The 25,962-nt window shown below is 39.1% G+C and overlaps 1 long non-coding RNA gene across 1 annotated transcript; it reads left to right on the plus strand.

Annotated features, from left to right (window-relative positions):
* Positions 1–6,824: 6,824 nt before the first annotated feature.
* On the plus strand, positions 6,825–8,958 carry LOC118482004. Its single transcript, XR_004866690.1, has 3 exons — positions 6,825–7,363; positions 8,239–8,321; positions 8,792–8,958. It is a non-coding gene; the product is annotated as an uncharacterized LOC118482004 (long non-coding RNA).
* Positions 8,959–25,962: the final 17,004 nt, after the last annotated feature.

Below are 25,962 nucleotides of genomic sequence, written 5' to 3' on the forward strand. Positions count from 1 at the left end.
TTTTCTTAAAAAGTCAACAGAATGGGGTTTTGCAAAATTTAGCATAATTAACAGTATAGATCACATGCAACCTGTTTGATCATCAAAATAACTTTGTAAATAATGTAAGAACATGTTTCATCATGATCAACTCGACAAATTTTCAGTTTGAACCCGGATCGGAACCGAAAGTCTCATAAAATGACTTTTTCTTTGACTCTCAATTCGGATCCGTGCATGCATGTTTGAGATCTGCCTTAGAGCTTATTTTGGACCATTTTTATATATGTACAACTCTCTGAGATTTTACAAACTTGGTTCAACACTTATCCGATTCATATGCATGTTACCGGTTTATGCTTAAATATGACTATTTTGCCCTTTTGACTATAAAACGTGATTTTTGAAAAAGTGAAAGAGTAGAAACCTTAATTATTGATTTATAAACTTGCACCTAAAATTTGACATCAGTTTGAGGTCTAGATTAGAAGTTATGCTCATTAGCGTAATTTGAAAGCTTTATGTTACTTAAACGGCGTAATTAGTGTATAACCTATTTAGACCCACTTTTGATATCAAACTTTTTACCCACTGATGTTATATAATATTTTGGGATTTTTAAAGATTTTTATTTAATTTTTGGCTGAGCATAACATAGGTCTCTAAGTTTAATTCGGTTAATACCGATTTTGCCCTTTTCGGCCATAAAATGAGTTCTACAAGTCCTTTTGACCCCAAACCTTTTTCTACTGATTTTATTTGTTAAATAAAATATTTTGAGCCTTCTAGAATTATAAAAATCTCAGCTTTCTTTTAAAAACCCGGAAATGGCTCCAAATCGGCTTTTTAAGCGTTTTTAACGCATATTATGCACTATAATCACATTAGACACATAAGGTTAATACCTACTGATATTTTTAGTATATTTTTATATAATAGCAGTAAGCACAAGTTTTTGAACTCAGGTTTCCAGTTTTGACCATTTTTAGCCCTTGTGAAATTACCAAAATACCCCTAAGGTGCATAGTTTGATTTTAAATGATAAGTTTCATATATGGGATATACCCTACTGTTATAATATGTTAAATTAAGTATTTTTACTGTATAAATCAGACCTACAACTCAGATTACAAATTTAACTCATTTATAATCTTTTAAATGACCAAAATGCCCTTATAAGGCATAAGTTGAGTTTAAACTCATTCGGGGCATAATAGAACATAACTTACTGATATTATGACATATATAGAGCATATTATCTCAGGAAACTTGCATATGACTCTTATGGTTACCCGTAACGCTCTTTTAGCGTTCGGTTCGGTTTATGTAACTAGTTTGCATAAATTAACCGAAACGGGTCAAACATTATCATTTTTGTCTCAAAATCCAGAATGTATTTAGCATACCCATATTATACAAGTATTCAAACTTGTCGGGTCTAAATCACATTCTATCCGGTCTTCGCTTAATCGTGCGTTTGAACCGTATCGTCCTTAAAACTAACCGGTCTAAGCTTAGGCTTAAATAAAGATCCGTTAGGAATCTAATAGGTTATTATAAACCTTTGTTCCAGAATAGAAGAACCAGTAAAAGCTACCTTCACTTGCTAGTTGTGATTTATACTTACCAAGGTAAATACTTTTAACTTATTTTCCCTATACGGGCTTGGGGTACGGTATATAATATACCGCTTGGTCCGGCATTGAATTCTTTAATCGAATAGTGGTTAAATTCATTGAGATGCCTTGTTTTGAATGTGTTTTATTGCTTAAAGCCTTTGGGGGGTTAATGACCATGTCCCGGATATCCTTGGCATCATCTTACGAGATTGCCACGACCTGAGCACGGGGTGTAGGCGTACACCCGTCAGTGTATAACTCTATATTGTGGTGTGTCTATTAATCTTTAACCCGGTCTACGGATCGGGCTACTGAACGCATAAGTAACATGTAAATCCATTACAAGATTATATTGCATAATTATCCCAAGTTATAAAAATATTTTATGCCATGTGCATTTAAATCAATTTTCAATCATTTTCAAAATGAGCCAGTTAAATTGTATTTACCAGTGTAAACTGACGTACTTTCCCAAAAGGTTAAGTGCAGGTACTACACGTAGTAGGCTGGCTGTCTTCTAGAGCGTCCACAATAAGTCTCGCAAGCTTGGATGACAATAAATCTGTTGAACAATATCTTATTTTATTTTGATCCGCCTGTGGATCCGTTTCAACTATTAGTGATAATTAATATTACACTTTATTAAAGTTGAAAGGAATCTATCTTTGCTTCCGCTGTGCATTTATATATTGTGTTGTTTGTCTATGATGATGCCAACTACGTCACTATACTCCCCACCGGGCCCACCGGCGACACGTGGAAATTTGGGGTGTGACACCTTGGTACCATACAGGTAGTGTCACCAAATCTTTAACGCAAAAACAACTGCGCCTAGCTCGAGATCATGGGTTGTACAGTTCTTCTCGTGGATTTTAAGCTAACGAGATGCGTAAGCTATAACCTTGTCTCGCTGCATAAGAACTGACATGCTTGTCGTGGTACACGCAAATTTAATCCCAATAACAACTATAGATAGTGGTAAAAGGGTATCGAACTCAGGGAGTATGTGGAAAGTGTGTTGATTTTATAGCTTTGCGAATTAACTACAATTAACCTAATTTGCAGAAAATAAAGATCAAAGATTTGGATTGTTGTTTTAGAAAACTAAATTAATAACTAATTGCAAATAAAAGTTGGTTGTTTAACAGATTAGGAGAACAATGACCATCTTAGGATTCAGTTTCTTTTAACAATTGTGTGCAATTTCAACTAGAAAGAGTTACATAGACATAACTCGTACATGCATAATCGAAGTGATAAAAGGGAACAAAGTACTCGGATTTCTAAATGCGAGGTTGTTTCCCGATGATCAATTAATCAATAACCAACGCTAACCCTTCCCGTGATATCTCGATTGCTAACGGCACCAAGAACGTACGATCGAGACTAGAAAGTGCACTATCGATTAACAAGCTACAAACAATTATGCATACACCATGATATTCAAGCAACGCAAGTTATCATTCTAGAAATTCAGAAATAAACAGATAAAAGTTCAAGAGAAACCTTCACCTAAGATGATCACCGAGAGTTTTAGCCACACATAGCTTGGGGAATCATCATAACAATAAGTTCAATGTTCATGCGAATCTAAATCACAAACCGAATGTTAAAAATTGTTCCAAGCCAAGCAAAATCACCCAAAATCGCCCCTAATCTGTTCTCTAACTGACCAATCATGAGAATCACCCAAAAGACACAATAAAACTGATTTTAATGATGGCAGTTACAATTTTCCGCAGCTTCCACCGTAACTTACGGTGCCACCGTAAGTTACAGTGGATATAATGTTGTTACGGTGAAGACAGTCTGCTTTACGGTGAAATCCAGGTGGAATTCAGGTCCACCGTAAATTACGGTGGAAACCTGAATTTTGCACTTTGTTTCATCTTTCGTTCCACGCGCGACCCGTTCAACTCCAAACCGTCCAAAGCTGCGTTTTATCCACTTTAAGCTCCCGAACCGCACCTGAAACATAAGCAACCGTAGTCATCTAATTCAAGATAATTACACGATTAAGTGAAGGATTAATTCGTCTTTTAACATGATTAAGGGTTGTCCAATGGACCACCCGTCACATCCCCACACTTAACCATTGCTTGTCCCAAGCAACTCATCAAATCAATTTCAATACAAGTGATCAATTTAAACCAAGCAAAAACATGCAATCCTTTTTCTAACCCCTTTTTAACACCCAAAACAATACACCCCTCTCTAAATCTCTCCTCTCGGCTACAAGTGAATACTAGCAAAGATAAGCTAGACACACAATAGGCAAACGGGTGGTTGCACAAGTATAAGCTTGTACCTAAATCGATCCTTTTCCTACAAGTGCTAAACATGAATGCAAATCAAAGGGACTTTCGAGGTTGTAACGTGGCTAGGTGTAAAGGTGGGAAATGGAATATATATGAAGTAGCGAAAATTTAACCCGGTCTTTTTATTACACAATCAAATAACCAAACAACTACTAACTTAACCTATATATGCAAGACAACTACACATCTTTTTTTTTTTCATTGCATTTTCTCTTTTTTTTTCTAATTTTTCTGATATTTTTTTTCTTTTCTTTTTTTCATTAAGCAACCATACAATAAAGCTTCAAACATATCTACATCATCCTACTAAAACTACTACTACTATTACTAACACTATAAGACCGGGTCAAATTTGGGTAAGTTTTTAAGTAAGTAGCTAGGGGTGTAACAAACAATAGGCTTTTAAACACAAAATTGGGCAACTAAATGTCCAAACCCCCGCCCCTCTCGCAACCATGCTCATATATATAACTTATGAGGTCCAACCCCCCAAATCCCACACTCACACAAACTAAAGACGAGGCTACCTAGATGCCCTTATCCTTTTCGCATTCATGTCTAACTAAGGACTCAAACCGCATTCAAGCACAAGTTCTAATGCACCCCCACCCGTAGCCACTCTCATCAAAGACAAGCATTATTTATGTAAAGTGTGGCTTCAACTCTCACCAAGAATGAAAGGGTATCAAGGGTTGCCGGTGCACCATTTGGGGTTAATCTAGGGTGTTTAAATTCTCACAATATTTTGCTTGATCACTAAAATTTTTTCAAAATCTCCAAAAATTTCCCCCCATCCCCACACTTGGGATACATTGACCCCAATGTATGGTTTTAGGAGGCTTTGATCACTAAAAACCCATTCAACATCAATATTAGCTCAAAATCTCAAACCCCAAATTTCTTTTTTTTTCTTAATCTAAAAGCAAACGAACTAACTACCAATATTTCAAAGCTAAAGAACATAACAAGACTAAGGAAAGAGTACATTGACCTGGTGAAGTTTGACACAACAGATGTTGTGGATAATCCGACTTCCTAACACCACCTTCACACAAGTATCTGCACATCTTCCCCACACTTGAATGTCGCAATGGTCCTGAAACATAGAAAAATAAACACAGAAAGATCAATATAAAACCCCGGGTTGCCTCCCGAGCAGCGCTAAGTTTCGAGTCTTCAGCCAGACCGTGCCACCCCTATTTATGGTGGCTCAAAGAATCAGTTCCTATCACCTCCCCCACTGTAGCTTGTCATTGGTTGAAATGCATCCATCAAATGTCCATCCGGTGGATAGTCAACTACATACCTGCTCGAACCTTCATACTTCTTTTCACACCCCGGTGGTTTGTTTGTTTTTATTCTCTGATGCACACTTTTCATATGGTTACTAGACTCTCTACCCTTCTCTTCAATAGGTTCATAACTAATCTCCCTAGTATGAATATCAAAGTACAACTTACGGTTCTTTTCGGTCATAGTAATGATCCCGTCTCTACAGTTGATTTGAGCACTTGCCGTATAAAGAAACGGTCGACCTAAAATTACCCTTTGTTGTGATGTCGTTTTAGTAGAAACATAATCTGAAACTAGAAAATCCACCGGATAGTCAAATTTCCCCAACCGAATCATAACATTCTTAACCATTCCCCGTGGACGCCTCCAACTTTCATCCGCCAAACTCACCATGGTGTCTATATCTTGAAGCGGACCAAAGTCGTACATATCGTATAGATCGCCTGGTAGCACACTCATACTCGCCCCGTAGTCCAACAATGCTTGAGGAATTTTTAATTTTCCCACTTGAATAGGCACGAGTGGTGCTCCATGCTCTTTGTCCGTTTCAACCTCGGCATCCCTTCCTATACCTGCACTCACTTGACAAGAAGATGTTAAAAATGTTTCATTGAATTCACTATTAGGAATGGTACTTACCACATTGATATTAACACTTTTAATGTTTTTGGGATTTGTCACCATGTCACTTTGTAGTTGGCCTTTTGATTTCTTCATTATTGCCAGATCGCTCGCAAGTTGACTCATTTGGGTAGTCAACGACTGAATTGCTTTATCACGGATTTCGTCTTTTTGAATGCGAGCATCATCAAGCTGATTCCTTCGTTGCATCTCAATTTGCATCGCCTTCAACATCTCCATTACCTCGTTTCCACCCGAAAAACTTTGACCCGTTTGATATTGCCTTTGAAATCCTTGGTTTCCTTGGAAGTTCGGGTTGGCTTGATTTGACGAACTCCCGTATCTAAAGTTCGGGTGATTTCGTAAACCGGGGTGGTAAGTATTGGAATTCATGTTGTAGTTTCTACCACCCCCTCCTTGACCTTGTACCGCCTGAACTTCTTCATATTGCCCTTCAACCATCCCTTGGCAATTTTTAGCCGCATGACTTATTTCATTATAAATAGCACAAACATCATAAATTTGGTTAGAAGTTTGAACATTACCATCGTCAACCGTATGAACTTGTGATCTTGTAACAGCCGGTCGAGCTCTCCTTGATGCTTGAGCTTTCCTCTTTGATGTAATGGCCATTTGCTCCAAGAACTCCCAATCGTCATGCTCATAGTTTGTGCCAAAAGTCCCGTTTGTGATGGACATTAAATCACGAGCATCTTCTGTAACATCCGTAAAAATGAGTTTCCTAAATCCGACCCGTTTTGAAAAGAAAAAATTTGTATACGAATCGTCAGTAAACCGGATCCTACATAAATAAATAAAATAATTGGATTTTTCTCAATTTTATTAAATATTGTATTTAATTAAGTTACAATAGTTTAGGGCCTATAATAATTCAAACTAAACTGAATGGTTTATTTTGTAAGTTGACTCAAACATAAGGGAATAAAATGAAAATTTTCAATTAATTCAAATCACTTTTGATTGTATTCCCACCGTAGTGTTGCCATTTCCTTGGTGAATGAAGATTTCCATTTTTCAAGAACCAATCACACCTCTAGACTTTAATTCCTTTTGTGGAAACGAAAATTTTGGCCATCTTCCTTGATTTTTTTTATATAACCATGAAACCAAACTTTTTGACACACTCACGAAACACAACCTCACCCCTTGTCGTGCTCAGTCACCGGAGCCATCGGAAAAACCTCCTAGTATCACCGGACATCGAAACTCGTTGGAGAACACGTATCGTTGCCAGAGCTCAAACCGGGAAAACCTGACGACGCCGTTGCAACATTAACAGTGAGTACGTCGGAGGTTTTGTAGTAACAACATCCCACAACCACGACCACCACCTTTCACACATACCCATCGTGCACCCGTACCGTACCGCCGGAGACGTAGAAGCCTTGCCGGAGAGAACCGACGCCACCAAAGGTTTCAACAACTCACCGGAGATATACGGTCACCGCCGGTTAAACGGAGTCGTACAGAGATCGCCGGAGAACCTTGCGAGACCGCATCCGCTGTGTTTCGGTATATTTCTCTCTCATAGATATGCATCATTCAATTAAACTCTATGTAATAATCACACCACGTTTTCGGGACTGGGTTAAAACGAATATAAACATCATAAACCAACTAAAAGAAAAGATATGATCATGTTTTCGCACCATGTTTTCGATCCTACTATTCTGCGACTTTTTTTTCCTTTCTTTTGGTGTTTGTTCTTTTTAGTATGTTCATGTATGCAGAGGAAACCCATGTCAGTAAGGGTGATGCATTTGTGAAAATGGTGGGACCCATATAGTAGCAAAGTTGCAAGATCATACTACTTTGTTTTTGTTTATTTATTTTTCCTTATTATTTTCTGGCTGTTTGATTTTGTTACCAACTACAATTCTTAGCCACAATTTTATTTTGGATGAAAAAGATTTTAGTTATTGAAATTGGATACCCAAAGGACTTGGGTTCAATCGGTGCATCTCACGTGTTTGGCAAGATTTTTCTTTATTATTTATTTTATTTTATTATTATTAGTTCAAGACAATTCATTAAAACAATTTATTTATTTAATATTTTTTTTTTCTAAAAGAGCTTAATAAAAGTTAAACAATTTACTGTTAATCAAATAAACCATAATATTATTAAAGACATTTTATTAATCAAATAAATTTAGTATAATATAAAACCTAATACATATACAAATGTTTTATACATACACGTAATGGTTTTTAAACGGGGGAAAACTTTTAACCTTTCGGATAGTGTCGATTTCTAATCTTGCCCGGGATCTCGAGTCTAGGAAGCTGTGATAACACAAATTGTACCCAACGTATAAATATAAAATAAGATTAATTTTATTATTAAGTTTTTCATTTTATTGAGTGCATTCCAAACTCTTGTTTTAGGATAACCCACATTGTTCCAAGTTCCCAAATCCTTATTCGTTTACTCGTGTGTTATCTTCAAGGAATTCTTATACGCAACCAATGTGAGTATACTCGATCCCTTTTTCCCCTTTACACTTTGGGATGCAACATGTATAATTATGCAAACATCTTTAAACTAAACTAAACATACTCAATCCTTGTACAAACATGAAACTAATGTGCTTTACTTATGATTCTTGTATGCTCTATTTGAACGATTTGGAACGTATATGCTCATTAACTTTGCTATCCCACCTTAACAATTATAGCGCTATAGGATTTACGCACCGCCCGTTAAACTTGGGGTATTGTTAAGTTAAACATTTACCATCCCGCTATCAATTGGGATTAGGCTATTTTATGCGTTGGATTCTTGGGTTTGATCATAGTGTACGCCAAAATTGCATACTAGTAATTCACATATTATGAATCATGTTGGATTTGAGCCTTTTTATTCTATTATGCTATGTAGTCAAACTTGTATACTCGCCTTTGCTTTTGCATTGAAACTCTATTTTAATACATGTTGCAGGTTGTTAGACATGATGATGAAGAAATCAAGTTAGGATGGACTTAGATACTCATTCAATAATAAACAATGTTGTTGCAATTTGTCTTATTTGAAACCATGTATTCAAATTTTAGTCATTTACGAAATTGGATTTAAATTATATTGTCACATAGTGTTATGATGTCTCTTGCAATCTAGTTTTCGTCTCATCCCGATGTTTCCGCCATCGGTTGGGGTGTGATATCTTCAGCACTCAATCCCTCGCGGAAGGCGTTCATCAACTCCCAAAGCTCAATTCCATGGCGAGGACAATTTTTAATCATCATATTAAATCGCTCGAAAGCTTCATGAAACATCTCGCCTTGTTGTTGTTGAAAACTCCTCAACCCCTTTCTTGCATCGTTGGTCTTTTGGGCGGTGTAAAACTCATCCAAAAAGGTTTGTTGCATTTCCCCCCATGTATATATAGATGCTGAAGGCAAAGTGTAGAACCACTTCTTTGCCTTATCTTCCAACGAAAATTGAAACAAGACCAACTTGACATCATCGGCCGAAAAACCTTGACTCCCAAGAGTATTGCAAATTGAGTCATAAGCTTCCAAATGGAAATAAGGTTCCTCCGTCGCTAGACCCTTGTATTTCGGAAAACTTTGCAAAGAATTCGTTCTAACTTCAAAAGTTCGTCCTTGGTCATTGTCACACCCCGACCGCGTATAACATGCAACCGCGGCGGAAACGCCGGGGAGTGTTGGGACAGAATTAATTGTTTCATAACCATGGAAACCAAAGTTACATTTTATTTATTTAACAAGCGTAATACATTATCTTAAACAGGAAAACAAAGAGTTCGTGACATAATTAAACTAGTCTATCTTCATTTTTAGTCTCTAAGGCACACGTCCGCCCTAGTGTCATGATCATCATCCTATGGAACAGCTCCTGAAAAAACACATGTGAAAGTAGGTACGTCAGCATAAAAATGCCTGTGAGATACATAGGTTTTGTGAAAAATGGGATTCATGACTTGAGTTTAAAGAAACGTTTAATAACAGTCAGTCATGAACCTTGTAATTTGTTTTGTTTTTGTAAATCACATGAAAAACGATAAGTTCAGATGATACGTATAAATAATGTGTAAGGTTAAATGTATAACCTAGTAAAATGAATTTGTATAAGATAAGTTGTTTGTAAAAAATAATGTCTTGTGAAAAAGATGTTATTTGTGTAAAACGAAATATGTCTAAACAGAAATGATTTAGATAACGCTACGATATGTAATATTATACAAACATTTATATATAGGAAGTACCAGCGGCGTATCCACCATGTTTGTACCATATTACATACGCCACGTTTCTCAAACCATTTACCCAAACCAACTACCATGTAAATTGTTCATGTATAAACCAATTGTCAAGTGTTATTGTGTAAACCATATTGAAATGTCTATGTTCAATGTAAACCACCAAGTATGTATGTCAATGTCAAAATGTTTATGTTTAATGTAGATCATGTAATGTGTACCCAAAATATATCTTGTATGGTAAGTGAGATGTATCAACTAAACCATATGTAAAATGCACAAAACAAGGTATTGAAGTAAAACATGGTTTAAATCAACGTTTATGTTTTGTGGAACAATGCATGCTATACTGATACAAACATTTATGCGGTATTGTGAAAATGCATACATTCAAGCCTTGAGACTGTGGCGATAAACCCTTAAACAAATTAAAGGTTTATCTAAGTTATGTATATCGAATTCGGTCATTCCTTCCAATCCAAACAAACCCAGGATTTCAGGAACGGGAGTTGTCAATTCCTATGGTACCACTACCTACTAACGAATGGCGTAGCTAATGTTAATGAATGTATTGTTCCATGTTAAACAAACCAAATGTCATACCAAAATGAAGGCATGTGATGTAAACAATTGTACTAAGTATGCACACAATGGGCATAAATAGCATGAAATGTAATGTGAAACAATGTACTAAGTACGCACACAATGGGCATACATAGCATGAAATGTAAATGTAAAGCAATGTACTAAGTACGCACACAATGGGCATACATAGCATGAAATGTAATGTAAAGCAATGTACTAAGTACGCACACAATAGGCATACATAGCATGAAATGTAATGTGAAACAATGTACTAAGCACGCACACAATGGGCATACATAGCATGAAATGTAATGAAATCATGTACTATAATGTACTAACGAACATAGCAGGTATATGATGTGAAAACATGGAAAGCATGAAAGTAACAAGTAGGCACATGTGTTTCACCCCAAAACAGTTTAGAAAACAGTAAAAGATGGGGTTCAATGTACTCACCTGAGATTGCTTTGTAGTTATTGTATAACACCCAAATAAAGCTAGAGATCACGGAATACTAAACGGCACCTAATAGGTAGCTATGTTAATATACCGGACCAAAATCGGAAGGATCAGATAGTATGCGGGTTCGTAAACCAAACGAGTATGGAGACTCGTGAAATATGGTTTAACAAAGCCTGCATACTAAACTGAAACCTAACCTAAGTGCTTGCGACCCATTACGACCCGTTTAGGTAGCTTATGCTACCTTAACGCGTTGTTCGCGTAGAACGCGTTTGGACGCCTAACATCGTGACCACAAGGTATAACCTCGGAAGGTTACAGCTATGGTCACCTAATGTGTTTGGTCGGATCCTAATGATCGACCAAATGGCTCGGGTTCGAAAGTATAAGCGATGGTTTAGAGCGCTTAACTTACGACCCTATATAAGCACTATACTAAAAGTGACGAGCTAAGCATGTTAGAACATGCTTAACTAAGTTTAGAAAACAGGTTTGGCATCAAAACAAACGGCTTTGATGCTCACGAGTAGTTTGGTTACAAAATACGCAAGAATGCGCATTTTGGCCGAAACTACGACTCGCCACTGAGTCTAGATAACGTGGTAATCAGTAGGTATAGTCACTACGGACTATAACCATCGTGATCACGCTCACGTTATGAAGTTCCAATGAACTTCGTGTTGACCATAGGCTGGTCACGCAGAAAGTCAAACAAAACGTTGACTTTCGGACTCGAAAAGCGAATAAAAGAACGAAAGAACACTTACGAAGGGTCCCCGAAAGCTAATCTCGATCCAGGAGCTCAGGTATGAAGCAAAGGCCTCAACTTAGAGCTTTAGATCAGATTTTGTGGGTTTTTAACCAAAAGGGGGGGGGGTATTTATAGGAAAAGTAAAGCCGTTAGGATCGTTTCTTGAATATCGTGCCACGATCCAAGCCGTACACTTGTCGCAAAGTTGTGGTGCCTTATTTTGCCCCCACCATAGGAATTCGACACGTGTCGTTGCCCTTTGGGTGATCGAAAGGCCAATGCAAGTGGATCAAAACATTGAATCTGGTCTGTTTGTCTGATGCGGCCCGCATCAGGATTCACACAAGGCTCAGGCGGGCCGCCTGGCCTTGTCTGATCAGCACAAACTTTCAGAATTTACAGTTTTAGTCCCTGTTGCGTATTTAAGCCATTTCCGACACTTCTAAGGCCTGTAAAGCCAACTTTAAGACCCTAAAATGATGCCTAAACATTGTGGACATGAAACATGCTCAAAAATATGTCGGATGTTGGTTCGTTTGGCCGTACGATCGCGATGTTCGGTTAATTACGACGGAATGCGCATAAGCGTGAAAAACGATCCAAATTGCGCGACGAATGGATTTTTCTCATGCCAAACACTAAGGCATAATATAAGGATGCTTACATAAATTTTTGGATGTCCGGATGTATTTAGAACGTAAATTATGCGTGAAAGTGCAAACTTGTGCACTTTTTGACACTTTTTGATCCAAAAGTTTGTTTTAGCATACCAAACCCCTCAAGGCCTATTTCTAAGCTATGTAAAGGATATTTATTGTATGTTTAACTTATGGACATGTTCCGGAATGTTTGTTACAGTTCAAATTGGCATACTTTCGCAGTTTGTCAAGTTTAGTCCCTGTAAGCGAATTAACTTGTTTTTGCCATACCAAAGCCTTCAAAACTTATTTCTAAGTTATGTAAAGGTTATTTAAGGTATGTTGAGTATATGTTGATGTTCCGGAGTATTTGTCGTATTAAACTGAGTACGTTTACGCACCAGTTTGCGTATCATTCTCCAAAAAGCGATGTAGAGTTTAAAATCGAACAAAAGTCAAAACACGAAAAATGTAAAACACAATCAAACAAACATTGGGATCAAGTAACATTGTTTTATTGATAATTGAACTGTTCGTAATGATTTTGAGCACAAATGTTATAGTCATTGTGAGGAATGACTATTGGTGAAGGGTTTTGAGTGATTACCGGCCTAAAATGCGCTTCGATGCCCCTCACATTTTCTCTAAGGTGCCTCCTTGGTACACTGAACCTACCTCTTGGAGGAATAGGACCCATTGGCCTTGGTACTTGCCCTTGTGGTGCAATTGGTTGTTGAAACTGTTGTTGTCGCATTGGTGGGCGTTGAGGTGGTCTTTGAAATTGTGGTTGTACATTTTGTGGCCGAACTTGTTGCAAAGGGATAGGATGTTGCATTGGTGGCCCTTGTGGTCTCGGCCTAATGTGTTGTGGTATGAGTTGTTGTTGTTATGGCATTCCACCGACACTTGCCATCCCTTGAGATTGACTTTGCACATATCCGAATTCTCCTTGATCACCATAACCCCCATAAGCATACCTGTCTTCATCATAGCCTTCAAAATCTTCATATCCCTCCTCATATCCATCTCCCCCTATACCCGAAGTTTGCCCAAATGGAAGGGTTGAGTATTGAAAACCCGCTTGGTTCGATGGTCTGAATGTTGAAGTAGCATGGACAATGATTGTATTTGGTGGTATTGAATAATGGGAAGATGATTGACCGGAAACTGGGAAGAAATGAGTGAATGGTGGAATCGTAGTAGATGGGCTAAAGGAAAGATTGGGTTCACTTTGAGTGGTATTTGGTTGTGTGGTGTGAGATGGTGTAGTGTCGTGAGGTGGAGTAGGAATTGTGGTGGAATTTGGTATGGTTGTATTTGGTGATGGTTGTGTGGAAGTAGGTATAAATGATGAGGTCGTTTGACCTGTTGTAGGTGGGATTTGTGAATCAACCATGATGTTTCTTGGTGTAATGGGTGAAGTGGGTGAACCAATGATTCTATTTTCTCGTAATAAAACCCTGTTTTGCCTTAGCGTTCTTTCGATTTTCGGATCAAATGACAATGGTGACGCTTTGTGAGAGCCTCTAGTATGCATGCACCTGTAGAACCTGCACACTAAACACACCAGTGTAAATCCGAAAATAACAAAGCAAAACTAACAAACTGACACACGTTGCGCACTACTCCCCGGCAACGGCGCCAAAATTTGACGTGCTTGTCGTGGTACACGCAAATTTAATCCCAATACCAACTATAGATAGTGGTAAAAGGGTTTCGAACTCAGGGAGTATGTGGAAAGTGTGTTGATTTTATAGCTTTGCGAATTAACTACAATTAACCTAATTTGTAGAAAATGAAGATCAAAGATTTGGATTGTTGTTTTAGAAAACTAAATTAATAACTAATTGCAAATAAAAGTTGGTTGTTTAACAGATTAGGAGAACAATGACCATCTTAGGATTCAGTTTCTTTTAACAATTGTGTGCAATTTCAACTAGAAAGAGTTACATAGACATAACTCGTACATATATAATCGAAGTGATAAAAGGGAACAAAGTACTCGGATTTCTAAATGCGAGGTTGTTTGTCACACCCCCAAAATCCACACGCGGAGTACCACCGCTTGGAGGCGTGACATGACCAGGATCAAGCCACCAATCATGTCGAACATAACATTTAATAATAAAAGTAGATAAAGTAATTCATCACGACATGATTGATGTTCAAAACCAAACTTTGTTTAAATAGCGGAAGCATGTAAATAAACCCAACATAATTAATAGTTTGAAATGTCATAAATGTTTAACAAGCATTCACGAATCTTTGTCCACAACGACCTACTCCTTCCTTGTGCAAGCTCCATAAGTACCTAAGGTCCTGCAAGGCATGCAGCAGAGAGTCAACAACTAGTTGAGCGAGTTCACAGTTAATAGTTCAGTAATAGTACAGTGTGAGTAGTAGTATGTTCGTTCGTTATATCATATATCGTATTTCCATCGCGGCCTCCCTGGCAGGTATGCGAAGATGTTAGGGGATGTTCCTCCCAAGTATTCTAGACTAGGTTTATTTGTATCGCGGCCTACCAGGCAGGTGTGCGAAGATTAGTAGGCTTAGTTCGCGGCCTTCCTAAGGCAGGTGTGCGAAGTCAGTCATAATATCGCGGCCAACCCTTGGCAGGTGTGCGAAGATCAGTTCAGTAAGTGTTACTAGTCTAGTCGTGTCATATCGTTCAGTTCTATCAGCTGAGTATGTACAATAATTCAACAAATCCCATTCCCACCCAGGAACCCCATGCCTTGGCTGTGTGAACTCACCTTGGTTTGCTCGGTATGCTAAGTATGTGCTCAAAGTAAATCAATCACGTCCTAGAGTATGCACGTATACACAATCAGTTTGAATTAATACAGTTCACGTATAAACATAATCATAGAAGTACCAGCATGTATTCGGTATCACATAAGTTATGCGCATCACTTAACAGCAGTTAAATAATCCAGTTAACATTTGACAGAGTTAAACCATGTTACTGTGCAAAGTATACAAAATTGGCGAATCACATCATTGGCGAAACACATTCTGTTTCGTCAAGACTTCCATTTCGTCAAACATCCAAATTCGTCAACATTCTATTTCGCCAAACATTCTAATTCGTCAAGCAGCAGTTACGTCAACATGTCAGTTACGCAATCATCACAGAAAACCCTAATCATTCTAACAGCCGTTATCAACGTTCAACCATACAATCGTTAATCATAATCATCATCTAATCCTCATACAGCAATCATTACCCAGAAACATACGGAATCATTATCATATATAAATCGATCAATACCACACATCATCATCCATTTAACACATAATCAGCAGGGTATAACTATGTAACAGATTCGTAACATGTAACGCGTATTCATTCCGTATACATCAATAAGTTTTGCAACACTAAGTCAACACTATAGACCATAGCCTGGTCAAAACCATCAACCAAAACATGAACGCGGCCATAATCTAGCATGATCCTTCATGGTTACAAACAAGAACAGTAATGGATGATATAGACAAGCAATCACACATAGAAAAACACTAACCGTAAAGAACAAGGAAGCAACTAGATCGGTTCGGGGCTTCGGGTATGCGAGATCGCCGTCACAGAGAAAGGGAGTTCTAGGGTTTCTGATTTTTTTGCTAAAGTGTGACAAATGAAGAGGTTACGTATAACTTATACGCGTCTAAACGTTTTGGGCCGTAGCCGGGCTTCAACAAATCTGGGCCGGCGAGTTTAATCTGTTTCGCCGAAATTGAGTTGGCGAAATAGACTTGTTTCGTTGAGTGATCCTTGGCGAATCATAACTCTGATTCGTCGAGTAGTGCTTGGCGAAACACACTTGTGTTTCGTCAGGTTGTTCAAGTGTTAACAGTTTAAGACTAAGTTTTCTGAGAAGTCACATGTTATACATATACAATCAAACACAAAACCAAGCAAACACAATTCGTTTCATTTTAACACAACGTGTGCAGTTACAAGTCAAACAGTCAAAGTCAATGGTCAAAGTCAACGTGCATTTAAAGTCGAAAGGTCGAGTTGTCACATTGTTTCCCGATGATCAATTAATCAATAACCAACCCTAACCCTTCCCGTGATATCTCGATTGCCAACGGCACCAAGAACGTACGATCGAGACTAGAAATTGCACTATCGATTAACAAGCTACAAACAATTATGCATACACCATGATATTCAAGCAACGCAAGTTATCATTCTAGAAATTCAGAAATAAACACATAAAAGTTCAAGAGAAACCTTCACCCAAGATGATCACCGAGAGTTTTAGCCACACATAGCTTGGTGAATCATCATAACAATAAGTTCAATGTTCATGCGAATCGAAATCACAAACCGAATGTTAGAAATTGTTCCAAGCCAAGCAAAATCACCCAAAATCGCCCATAATCTGTTCTCTAACTGACCAATCATGAGAATCACCCAAAGGACATAATAAAACTGATTTTAATGATGGCAGTTACAATTTTCCGCAGCTTCCACCGTAACTTACGGTGCCACTGTAAGTTACGGTGGACATAATGTTGTTACGGTGAAGACAGTCTGCTTTACGGTGAAATCCTGGTGGAATTCAGGTCCACCTTAAATTACGGTGGAACCGTAAATTACGGTGGAAACCTGAATTTTGCACTTTGTTTCATCTTTCGTTCCACGCGCGACCTGTTCAACTCCAAACCGTCCAAAGCTACGTTTTATCCACTTTAAGCTCCCGAACCGCACCTGAAACATAAGCAACCGTAGTCATCTAATTCCAGATAATTACGCGATTAAGTGAAGGATTAATTCGTCTTTTAACATGATTAAGGGTTGTCCAATGGACCACCCGTCAAGAACACAACCTAGACCAAGGTTGGAAGCATCACAATAGACAATGAAGTCGTTTCCGTCAGGCAATGTGAGAATAGGAGCATTGCAATGCATGTGCTTGAGGGTTTGGAAAGCAGTCTCTTGTTCGGTTCCCTAAACAAATGGCTTGTCTTTATGCGTAAGAGCGGTAAGCGGCACAGCGATTTTAGAGCATCCTTCGATAAATCGTCGATAATAGCCCACTAATCCGAGAAAAGAACGGACCTCAGACGGGTTCTTAGGCGTAATCCAACTCTTAACTGCTTCAATCTTCGCGGGATCGACATGAATACCTTGACTATTGATGATGTGACCCAGAAACTGAACCTCTTCTAGCCAGAATTCGCACTTGGAGAACTTGGCATAGAGTTTATTCCCCTGGAGTAGCTCGAGAACCAAACGTAGATGTTGCGCGTGTTCGACTTTCGATTTGGAATAGATCAAGACATCGTCGATGAACACGATGACGAAACGGTCTAGAAATGGCTTACATACGCAATTCATCAGATCCATGAAAACCGCGGGTGCGTTGGTTAAACCAAAAGGCATAACAACGAACTCATAGTGGCCGTAACGATTGCGAAAAGCAGTTTTGGGTATATCTTCCTCTTGAATGCGTAGTTGATGATAGCCTGAGCGCATATCGATATTCGAGAAACATGTAGCACCTTGCAGTTGATCAAACAAATCATCGATACGAGGCAGGGGATAGCGGTTCTTGATAGTTAACTTATTCAACTCCCGATAGTCGATGCACATCCTGAACGACCCATCCTTCTTTATAACAAAAAGGACTGGCGCACCCCAAGGAGAGGTGCTCGGGCGAATAAAGACTTTCTCAAGTAATTCCTGGAGTTGGTTCGAGAGTTCACGCATTTCGGACGGCGCGAGTCGGTAAGGGGCTTTGGCAACAGGGTTGGCCCCAGGAAGGAGGTTGATACGAAAGTCGATATCACGATTTGGCGGTAAACCTGGAAGATCGTCAGGGAAAACATCGGGGAATTCACGTACCACAGGAACGTCTTTCACTTCTGTCTTTTCTTTCTTTTCCTTCTCCGCTACTACAATGTTAGCCAAGAAGGCTCTGTATTCCTTACGGAGATACTTGCTAGCTTGAACACATGACATGAGCTTGAGACCTTTCAAAGCGGTTTCACCGTAAACACACAATAAATCACCATTCGCGAGCGAGAATCAAATCATCTTATGGAAGCACACCACTTCAACATGGGTTTCGCGAAGGAAGTCGATGCCTATTATGACGTCAAAACTTCTGAGTTGCATCGGAATAAGGTCAATTGGGAAGATGTGACTGTTGAGCTCGAGGGTACAATCACGGAGAACAGAGTTAACGGCAACAGTTCTTCCAATGGCGACTTCAACATCGAACGTCGAGGAGAGTTGGGAGCGTTTACGACTAAGGAGCTTCTCGAATTCAAACGATACAAAGCTGTTATCGGCTCCAGTATCAAACAAACGTGAAGCATAAATACCATTCACAAGGAATGTACCATTAACCACGTTGTTGTCAGCCTGGGCTTGGTGCATGTTGATGTTGAAGGTTCTGGCGCGTGCGGCTTGTTGCTGCTGCTGTTGGTGTTGCTGCTGTTGCTGGGCTCTTGCTTCACAACCCTGTTTGGGCACATGTTTGCAAAGTGGTTGGGATCACCACATGTGAAGCAGACTCGGGTGTTGATCGCAGGTGCCTAAGTCGCGTGTTGACCTCGTGGGGCTGGGAGCAGAGCTTGATGAGTAGTGGCTTGAGTTTGGGATTGACGAGGACCAGTACGGTAGTTAGCAGTGAAATGACCGTACATGTTGCAGTGAGCGCAGAAACGACAGGCAAGGCCCACCGGATGATGATATGAACAATAATGCTTCCTGCAACTTCAAGACGTTCAACTCAGCTAAACCATCAAATTTTTCTGGGACTCAAGGAGCGACTGCACTTCTGCATTGGTTCGAGAGTTTAGAGAGCACCTTCAGACATGTTCAATGTCCAAACGAGCGAAAGGTAGATTTCGCATCTAGGAGAAACGAGCTTTGACATGGTGGAATGGTGTGATGAGAGATAGGGGTGCCGATGTGGCACTGTCTCAAACGTGGGAAGAGCTTCGAGCTCTGATGATGAAGGAATTCTGTCCTCGTCATGAGATCAGGGCCTTGGAAAGGGAATTTGACGATCTTAAGCAAGATAGCGGTGAGCGTCGAGCCTACACGGATCGTTATGAGGAGTTAAGTCTGTTATGCCCAAACATGGTTACGCCTTTGGATAAGGCAATCGAAAAGTACACCGATGGCCTCCCTGACACAGTACAAGACATTGTAACTGGTAGTAATCCCACTACAGTTAGACAGGCCATTGAGCTATCTGCTACCTTGACTGAATCTCAAATCAGGAAAGGTAAACTTTTCTGAAAGGGTGATAAGAAACCAGTCGAGGAATCGAAACCAAGGGATGAATAGACCGAATCCTCCAAGAAGTCAAAGAAGCGAAAGGTTTCTCAGAACTTCGCCGTGGTTGCTCATAATAACCTAGTTGTTCCCAACCAACCGGCTCAACCCCCTGCTAGGAAGCCCTACAACGGAACTGCACCCTTGTGCAACCAATGTAGCCATCATCATCATGCTAAAGTAAAGTGCCGCAAATGCCAAACTTGTGGACTCATAGGCCATGCAGCAAGAGTGTGCCCAGCTGCAGCTGCACCAAATCAAGCTGGCAACAATCCTGCTCAAGGTCGTTTTCCACCAGGTTCTTGCTTCAACTGTGGCGAGATGGGCCATTTTCGAAGAAATTGCCCAAAGCATGCTAATGCGAACCCAGCGCAGGGATGAGCACCCAACCTATTGGAAGACAAGATTGTCTAGAAATAATCAAGCCTTATGTATTATTTCTTTTGTTGTCATGGTCCACGAAACAGTTGTAATTGTTGTTTATAAATAAATCTTTTTATTTTACATCACAATCTATATTGATATGGTTGCATGTATAAACAACATATCCCCTACAACACCGACAATTAAGAAGCCGTATTCCTTGGAAATTAGACTACCCCCAAAATTCTTCTATATTATGGTCTCTTGCGTTTTCCATGAAAATCCTAAGTACCCATTTCCTCCAAGGAAACGAAGTACTAGGCGCAAGTTACAACTCTGGACAAATGCCCAATCCTTGATAGGATACCTAAGGGTATTTCCGTAAGTCCTTAATTGTTGTATACTGATGTGTGTCGGTGTGTATATATTTTTGATGTATATTTAAGCCCCTTTTTACACTTTTAACCAAGTTTTAAATTTATAAAACACGATATTTACTAACACTAAACACACATATGGGCAAGTGCACCCATCGTGGACGTAGTATAGTGTTGGTAAGATACCGAGGTCGTCCAAGGACACAAGAGCTTTTAGTACCGGTTTATCCTCAACGTCTAATCAAATCAAAAAAGTTAGAAAAAATGTTTTTAAACTAAGAAAATAAAAACTAACTAAATGCTGAAAAATAAAAATAAAATAAAAACAGATAGACAAGATGAATCACTTGGATCCGACATGTGTATTAGTATAACCTTTGATTATTTTTGCACTTTTGCACTTGTTTAAGAGATTATCTTAGTTATTGTAGTAGGCCCCTCTTTTGAAGGCGACGTTACCCTCAACCCAGTAGTTTGAGTCAGCAAGGATACAATCCTAAAGGGTCGGATTATTGAAAGATAATTAATTAAGTTATTAATGCAAATTGTGGTAGGCCCCGCTTTTGGCGGTGACGTTACCCTCGGCTAAGTAGTCTGAGTCAGCAGGGATACAGTCCTAAATAGCCGGGTTATAGTATTAATAGTAGTTAACTTATGAGGGGGTCAAAGAGTTTAGATCCCCGCCATCCAATACCTATGGGCATTGAAGGAGATCCTACTAAATTTGACCCAGGTCCCAAGCAGGACCTCTAAACGCTGAACAAGGGCAAGACCCTTACCAAACCGTTCCCTTAACCCCCGACCAGGTAGCCAACATACCTCCATATAGACCGTGGAGATATGAATGGTGAAAATCTTTTATTTTATATAGACAGTAAAATAATGCCAAGACACCACGGACAAACGATAAGGAAAGATCACCTTCAACATAAGTAACTAGTTATTAAAGTCATTAATACAAAACCAAATAAAAGGTGCAAAAGATTAAAAATAAAAAGTATTATACTAAACACTTGTCTTCACCAAGTGATGTAAGAGACTTAGGCAAACATGGCCTTGATTGTCAAGAACTCTTACTATCAATCTTGGATCCCGAGAAGACTCACACACTCTACGATGGACAATGGATGATGGTGGTGGATGATGGTGTTATGGTGGTGGTGGGTGGTGGATGAAGTGTGGTACGTGCGTGACTATACATATTTTTACAATGAATTTACACACGAATTGGTTTTAAATTTATAAAAGTGATTATTACTTTTACATCAAAACACACACGAAAGAGGCAAGTGTACCCCGTCATATATGTAGTAAAGTATCGGTAAGAACCAAGTATCGATCCACGGAAATGGGCGGAGAAATAATACTAGACCTTTGTCACTAAATTACCGGTAAAAACATAATTTGTTTTGGTTTTTAATTAAACTAAAGTAAGCATAAATAAATATTTATCAAACATAGTAGATTATATATAAATAGCCTTGCTTAATACATAACCGCAGCATGTCAACTAAGTCAGTTTTGGCATTTAGAAACATTCGGTCAATTTTCCATTTCGAGACAATTAGTATCCCTTTCGGGAATCCTAACATGACAATCATTCGGAAAGTTAAAACGATAAACACACTTTAACCACCTAAAATTGTTCTTTAACGTGCAATTGATAAATGTCTATGAAGATCTCCTAAAAATAAGTTAGTCATCCGTTAGGAGTTTTCTAACCTCACTTAATCAAGGAAAGCAACACCGATAAACACAATGCAACCACCGAGACAAGCATAAACTAGATTAAATCACAACCGAGTTCATTTTACAAATCTTACACATAAATTCACCAAGATAGCAATTTTGGCCGAAACTACTAACTAAGCTAACAAATCATGGCAAGAATCCGTAACAACACCATCTAACCCGTTAGAGTCCTTCCGTGAGGGCAAGCTCTCTTGATTAATAATAATTGCATTTTATTAAACCACTAACCCGTTAGAGTATCATGGTGCCTACATTTTAACCAAGTTAAACTAGTTAACCAAATTAAAAGTTTACTAATACATGATTAAATAAGCTTCGTTTTGCAACTATCTTACCTAACCAAGCACCAATCATCCAACACAATTACTTATAATCAAGAAATCAATATCAATAACAAGGTTGCAAACTAATCATCAAAGATAGTCATAGAAAATACTTCAAAATGTCATTACAAACATAGATTAACATACTAATCAAGCAAGGGATTGTTGTGTTTTTGCCCAAAGGGCTTACATTAATACAATAATAATCAGTCTAAATGCTTGAAATGTAACAAAAGTATGGAAAGATTTGAGAAACCAAACCATAAACAAGCATAAGAATGAGAATCTGGATAGTAAATGAGCAAAACCGGGCAATGTGGCTTGAATCCGAGTGAAAGCAGCAGCCTTCGGAGCCTCAAAATCGCCTGCAGAGCTCCCAAAATGTCCAGAGTTACGTCTAAAATGCTTCTGTTCTGTTTAAATGGTTTTTCTGATCGGCACGGTCGTTCTTGGTTTGGCACGACCGTGCACTTTAAGCATTATTGGTGGTGGGCCACCATACCGCATGACGTCACAGATCGTTGACTGGTCTTCGGACACGCACGGACGTTCTAGGTTTGGCACGGGCGTGCCAAACCGGCATTTGGCTTGCACGCTTTGTTCCTTGGCCGTTCAGTTCCGAGGTTATGTTGGTTCTCGGATATGCACGACCGTTCCACATCCGGAACGACCGTGCCATTTCGGATTGGCCTTCATAGCCTTGCACGCCGTGCTTGCACGCCTGGTGCACCGCCGGGACTTTCTTGTTTGTCGGATATGCACGGTCGTGCGGATGCCCGCATGACCGTGCCAAACGCCCAGGTCAGTTTTTCCACAGAATCTTCGCAGCTTTGTCGTTTTGTCCGGAAAGTCCTCGTTTTCGCTTTCATCTTGTCTGGTATGCAGTTTTAGGCCTGTAAACAAAAATGTAGATAAATAAGTATCCGAATGACGGTTTTACGGCCGAAAACGCATAAAATGGGGGTAAAACGGGGGACTAAAATATGTGTAAATTAGCGAATATCAAATCTCCCCACACTTGAACCTTGCTTGTCCTCAAGCAAGCTGAACTAAAAAGCAATAAAAGAAGGAAACAAACAAGTACGATAATTTACACACTATTTTATTTAAAACTACTATAAACGGTTAGCCGGTTTGTCGAAAGACATCATCAAAAGACTAAAACCCAACAAGCATATGCAATTATAATAGCGACAACCAAAAAGCCGTGACTTCACATTTAATTGACCCGACATGTTAATCTTCACACGACTCACAATATTCACACACACTCGGTTTTATTTATGAAACATACATAAAATGTGTATGTGTAAACACTCAACGCCTAGTCAATGAAATATGCAATATCATAAGCTTGTCATAAGATCTCGTCTCCACCAACTAACATGCAAATAAGTGTAAATCAAGAGGTCTTTACGGGTTGTAACGTTAGGCTTGGGCGAAGGGTATGGAAGTGGACATTTAAAATGGCGAAAATGGTTAAAACTCGGCTTTAGCGTTTAACTAGCAAGAAAGTAATACAACTATACATATAAACGCCTTAAAAGGGCGACTAAAGCGCAATCGAGCTTATCAACGAAATTTTAACATTTAAGCATTCAAAATCGCTCGATTTCTATCAACTTCACCCTATTTTAGGGTGTTTTATTTTTTATTTTTTATTTTTTTTTTTTTATTTATTTTTTTTTTTTTGCAAACTATACAATAAACTTAAACAAAAGCTAGTTAAACGATTATTTTGTCCGAGTTTCAACACTAAAAAGGGGTTTAAAAACATACAAAGGCTAAATTTGGCTAAGTGGGCGATAATGTGGGTAAACAAAGGTAAACGGGAAGGCTCGGCATGGTTAATCCTAAAGGGTAACATAAGGTGAACGGGGAGCACAACACAAAGAACAAGGTTTACAACAAAGGGGTAATCTAAGTGCCTCTATCACTTTTACACAAATCCGCATATTCATGGTCTTAACAAGCATACTAGTGACAAGTTCTAAATTACACATAACATCCGGCTCACTCCTATATCCGAAATGAACAAATATATAACAATATCAAGGCTCAAACATGCTCACGTAACGGATGGAATGGGTAAAAGTATGAAAACTATCATGCAAGTCTTTCTTTGTTTGTCACGCTTTCCGGTTTTCTTTTTCAAAAATATTTTGCTTGTCAAGTTTTTATCAAGTCCGAAGCTTTCTAAAACACAACCAACCGGTTTATTTACTAATATATATACAAAATAAAGGTATTTTTGAATGATTTTTCTGAATTTTCTGATTTGATTTTTTTTTTTTTTATATATATATATTGAGGACAAACAAAGTTAACAAAGTTAACCCCCTCCCCACACTTGAACTTCGCATTGTCCCCAATGCGAAACCCGAAATATAGAGAAAAAGGATAATAATACTCCCCTCAAGATGATGTTATGAAACGAGACTTCCAAAGCTGAATCTGTGATCTGCTCCGGTCAAAGACTTGATAGCCAAAACCTGTAAATATGTCATATGGCACAGCAACACCGAACAGCAACAGAATAAATACAAATAGACCATAATATACATGAATACTAATAATCCAAATAAAAACATACATAAAGAAAAGTGTTTAAAAGTACAATATAATCCGAGGGTGTTCGAAATAGTATGCAAAAATAACACCCGAAATAACAAATACTAATAATAACCATAAAAACCACCGACGAAAATCACCACCAACGCCTACTCGTCATCGCCGTCATCATCTCTCGTGAATGAGGGGCCTGCACCACCGTAACCAGGAGGGTTCCACGGTGGGAACTCTGGAGGGTTCTGGAAGTAGTTGGGATATGCATGGTGCATTTCCCCAAATAGGTACGAAAACCCGGCACTAGCCCCCTGATACAAGCTCTCCTGGCTCTGCCTCAGCTGATCCTGTGTGGCCCTGAGCTGATCCTGACCAGCTCGGATCTGGTCCTGGCTGGTCCTGATCTGATCAATGTATGTACCATGCTGTTCCTGCGTGACACGCATCTGCTGGAACTGCTGATAAAAGTCAGGCCAGTCCTGGTGCTGGTAGAACTCATGGTGCTGCGGCTGGTGTGGCGGTGTCTGGTGTGGCGGTGTCTGTGGCTGATGCTGCTCATGCATCTCTACATCTTCTTCCTCTTCCTCTGATGGGAGCGGAGGTAACGGGTCCCAGACCTCGTTATTCAGCCCCCTCAACCTATCCCCCTGATCAGTCTCTACAATCAAACCCATTGCCTTCAGCGACCTGATGTCAATATGGACCCCCTCAGTGATCAGAGTGAGATTCTGAAGTACCTCATCAGTCATAAGATGCTCATTGTAAGCAATTTC

Source organism: Helianthus annuus, chromosome 9 (assembly GCF_002127325.2).
Source record: "Helianthus annuus cultivar XRQ/B chromosome 9, HanXRQr2.0-SUNRISE, whole genome shotgun sequence".
NCBI lineage: Eukaryota > Viridiplantae > Streptophyta > Magnoliopsida > Asterales > Asteraceae > Helianthus > Helianthus annuus.